We start from the raw sequence: 5,243 nt of genomic DNA, 5'->3' as shown, positions 1-5,243 counted from the left end.
GTGGAGATTGTAGTTCTAACGTCAGTCCCACCAAAAACTTCAGTTAATAAGGGAGGGTTGGGAGAGGGGGGGAAGTAGAACTGGAACCGAGAGAGTCGTCTTAAAGTGATTTGAGGAAATTTAACAGGCAAGGAATCATGACGAATAATTTGAGACTGATTTAAACTTTCATTAGCCTCACTCTCAGGAGTAAGCAAGACCAATTGATTATATAAAAAATCTCGCGCATTGAGATAAGCATCTTCAGTAGCGAGATACTTAGACTTTGTGAAATATTCCAATTTCTCACGCTCAGCCGACGTTGGTCAAGAAGTTCTATCCGGGATTTGACAGTAGCCACTGTTAGATTGGCTATTTCCAATTTTCTTAAAATTGGTTTCAGTGCGTAGAATCACCTGAGAAATCTCTGATAACTCGGAGAATAATGGATCAATTTTAACAAGAGGAGTAATTCAAATTGACAATTGCTGATAATTCAGATTAAATTGAAAAGTCCTAATTTGCAAACTGAAGAACTTATTTATTTTAGTTTTAAAGTACTCTGACAATGGAGAAGGTTAGAAATCGATGAAGTCTAAAATTACGTGTATTGAGAATCATTCAAATATCAGCTAGCAAACCTATTATTTCTTCCTTTGTTTAATATTTATGTTTATAAATATTAATTTTGGCAGTTCAGGAATAGACAGAGAAGAATCGTTAGAAATAATAAGTGTAAGTTTTATTTTAAGTATAGAATACTTGGCAGTCTAAGACAATTTTTTAGAACCACACAGATCGCTCACTTTAAAATTAAAAAGAACTAATAAACAGAAAGTGAATTGAAAACGTGATTTTTCTTTATTAAAGAATATTTAAATCAACATTGTGAACTTTAAAATCATTCTGCTATTTTCTACAATAATGTCAGATCCTAGTCCACTTTTAATGACCTTGGTTAAACTCCTCGACAACAGTGAAGACACGACCCTTCAATTGTGCCGCAATAAAGGATAATTAAAATATAATTTCAAGGATCTATATATTTAGTGTAAATTGAATTTAAGAATATTAAAGAAATTCATTTTACCGATTTGTGCAGAATTTTCCTTTCCAAATGAAATCCTAGATTTCATAGTGACAAGGTGCAATCTTCTACCAGGGTTTTGGGTGGTTTTACTCCCGGTAGCTAAGGGTGTTTTTATATTGCACCGAGATTGTCACTGGTTGAAATGAGCCACCAAATATCCCACAAAAACCACAAGCTTAATGGATTATAAATCCTGAAAAATTCAACGGAACTTTATTACTGGATCACCGAATTCGTGAAGACTTTCGGCTCCGAGGGACATCCTGAGCTGCAGAACTTCGGCAAATCTCCAAGTCATCTTTAGGGAATTCAACCGGATGTTTGAAGGGAACCTTCAGGATCATTGAAATGATTTCTTCTCAACAAGTATTTTGTGTAGCAATTTCTTTCCTTTTCGTCTTTTTGTGTGTTCGAAAATTATCATGTGGTAAGACCAAAAGGAAAAGTGTGTAAAAATCGATAAGCGCAAAATTTGGAATAAAAAAAAAACACAAGTAAGCTTTAGACTGTAATAATTAAGCGATTGAAATGCCTAAATTGCGAGCGAGAAAAAAGGCTTCAAATAGTGATGCCCTGTCTTCGACAAATGATGAAACCGAACCTACAGGTTCAAGGAATAAGCGGAAATCGACTAATAAAGATCCTGTTGATCCGAGTGCAGTGGCTGGAACTTCCCTGGCAATGCAAACATTACAGTCTTCTCAAAATTTATTAACAAGTAATATTAGCCAATCTATAAGCTCAGATCTCGGAAATTCTTCTCCCCTAATACGACACGAAACACCGGTTTATCTTCCTACTCCCTTGTCAGAAAATTCAATTGCTTTGGCCGGAACTCGTGATTTCAGTAAAATTTCAAAAATCGTTCCAAGGGACGATTCCCTGCTTTGATGGAAAAAATATGTCCATCACTATGTTTGATGATCACGGTAGAGCCGCAATTTCGTTAGTTGACCCTTCTGATACCTCATGCTTAACAATGTTGATTAGAACAAAAATAACTGTAGAAGCGAGACAACATATTCAGGATAGAAGAAGGATTACTTTAGATGAAATATTGAGTACCTTAAATCAAATCTATTCTAAAAATGAAGACATAAGTCAATTTATGCAGGATTTAGCTAATGTCCAGATTAAACCGGGTGAAACTGTTCAGGAATATGGAGCAAGAGTAAACTTGACTCTGAATAGATTAGTTTCTCAAGTTTTAGAAAATACTCCAGGGGAAGATGGTGTTGGAATGTGTAAAGCTTATAGAACTACAGCAATAGGAAATTTCTTACGTGGTTTAGATTATAATATTTACTCCCAGATAAAAGATACAGAGATAAACACACTGAACAAAGCCATTGCACTCGCCAATCAGGAGGATCTTAAATTTAAAAGTTGGAAAAGAGTACATATAGGAACGTTAGCACCTGAAGCTGCTTCGACTTCTAATATAAGACAAAATCCGAAACCGCTACTTCATTCAAATAAAAGAATAGCACACTCGCGAACTGAAAATCAATTTAAAGATAGAAATTGGATCAATAAGACAGAATGTTTTTATTGTAAGAAGTTTGGACATTTTAAAAGAGATTGCCCTGAATTGGCAAACAAAGGATTTGTTAAGGGCAAAGAGAAATTTGGTTGTCATTATTGTCACATGATTAATCACACGTTTAAACCCTGCTTAAAATTACGGACAAATTCCGCACTTCGCAAGTTGTCCGAAATTATCCGAAATCAAGGCGGTTTTTGTCATCCGGATTTCATGCGGTCTAGTCCGGAATTTGTCCGGTCCACAAGTTCGAAATTCGAATTTCATCCGATCTTGTCGGACTTTAGCACGATCCGACGTACACTCTCCATCCGGATTTTATCCGAAATCATCGGAAATATATCAGGTCTGACGTGTGCTTGCCAATTCGGAAGTTTTCCGAAACTATCCGAAATCATCGGAAATATATAAGATCTGACGTGTGCTTGCCAATTCGGAAGTTGTCCGAAACTATCCGAAATCAAGGCGGTTTTTGTCATCCGGGTTTCATGCAGTCTAGTGCTGAATTTGTCCGGTCCACGAGTTCAAAATTCGAATCCGAATTTCATCCGATTTTGTCCGGTTTTAGCACGGGCCAAAGTACACTTTCCATCCGGATTTTATCCGAAATCATCGGAAATATATCAGGTCTGACGTGTGCTTGCCAATTCGGAAGTTGTCAGAAACTTTCCGAAATCAAGGCGGTTTTTGTCATCCGGGTTTCATGCGGTCTAGTCCGGAATTTGTCCGGTCCACGAGTTCGAAATTAGAATCCGAATTTGATCCTGTCTTGTCTAATTTTAGCAAGGTCAAACGTATACACTTTTCGTCTGGATTTTATCTGAACACATCGGAAACTTATCAGTTCTGAGGTTTTTGACCATTTGGAAATTATCTGGAATTATCCGAAATTAAGGCGGTTTTTGTCATCCGAATTGCATCTGAAGCTATCCAGAATATGTTCGATCCTCGTGCTAGAAATTGGAATCCAATCTTGTCTGAAATTTATATGGTGCGCGTGATCGAAAATAGAATCCGAATTTCATCCGGTCCTATCTGAAATTTGCACAGTCCGCACACTTAAAATGTAAATTCGAATTTCATCCTTTTTGTCTGACATATTCGCGGTCTGCATACTCTCAATGAGAATCCAAATTTCATTGCGTCTTGTCCAAAATTGTCATTGCTTAAATTGGAATCCAAATATCATTCAGGTATGAAATGTGTCCGGTTCGCGTAATAAAAATTAGAATCTGAATTCGATCAACCCAGTGCGCAAAAATACATTATCAACCTGAGGACGTCGTCCGGATGACAATGCCTTTTTCCCCAATGGGAACCTACGAAACAACTATATAAGTAAATGAAATTTCTATACTTAAATAAAGTAAAGATTAAATACAACTTTGAAAATGTATTTTAAATGACTCAATTTATTGCGTCACAGTCAAATCAGAAATTCTTCTCTTTTATAAAGTAATATTTTATTTATTAATATTAATAATATTAATAATAATAATATTAATAATATTAATATCGTAGTACAAGGGTCGCAGACTCAAGTGTCCAAAAAATAAATCGAAAATACCTTTTCTATAAATCAGTTAAAGTTAAAGTTTTTGAGTTATGAAATATTTAAGATGGACGAATCAGGTCCAGCTTAAATATTTTATCAGTCAAAAACTAAAAACTTCAACTCGTTTATTGAGAAGAAATTTTCGATTTATTTTTATACGGCTATCAAGTCCACACACTTGAGTCTCGGTAACCCTGTATATTTGGTTATTTAACATTAGAACTCTTTTATTTTACAAGCTGAATATTTGACTAGGTTAATATTTCTTCCTCAATATTTCAAGATTTGGCTTCGTCTAAATCACTGCTCGCATCGTTCATGTCTTCTATATTGTCTTCGGCCTCGAAATCACCCCTTGATTCTGTTCGGTCTGTCACTAGAGGCTCTTCCTGATATACGTCATCAGATACTTCAAAATCATCACACTGAACAGTTTCAAGAGGTTCAATATTTGTATCATTTTCAATAATTAAGATTTTGTTAGATTTTTGTTTGTCTTTTGCAGATTTATTTTGTTTTAAATTGGAGACATGTTCTTTCTTATTTAGTCTGTTACGCGTACAATAACTTTTGGGTTTTTGTTTTCGATTGAGATCAGAGATCTTATGATTTACGTACGAGGTAATTTTTGACATCTCTGTACAAACAATTGCAGAGTCCATTTTTTTAACGTCACTTATACAAAATCTTGAAATTGCTGATAGAAATAGAGATTGAGGGAATCAAAAAAAGTTTCCGTGGGTTTTTGATAGAAGATTTAAAAGCATATATAAGGCATACATACGTAACATACCTTGCCGATATTTTTTAGTGCCAATGTATGCCTCACGAAATGAGATGGAAATGAGATAGAAAATGTAATAAAGGGTGTGGAGTTTTGAACAAATTGTTTGTTGTTAATGTGAAAGGGTTGTGTGAAAAATGATTGTCTGTTTTCCAATTATCAAATTATATTTAAACACACAACAAGAAATCAAAAAGTGTTAGGGAACGGTGATGTAAAATGGTTAGCGGAACACCAACTCAGACGACGAGTTCTGAGCTCGGTAGTGGTGAAAATTATAATGTCTGAATTT

This window comes from Belonocnema kinseyi, chromosome 5 (genome assembly GCF_010883055.1).
Source record: "Belonocnema kinseyi isolate 2016_QV_RU_SX_M_011 chromosome 5, B_treatae_v1, whole genome shotgun sequence".
NCBI classification, from domain to species: domain Eukaryota; kingdom Metazoa; phylum Arthropoda; class Insecta; order Hymenoptera; family Cynipidae; genus Belonocnema; species Belonocnema kinseyi.
The sequence above is the reverse complement of the archived record's forward strand: the minus strand, read 5'-3'. Positions refer to the sequence as shown.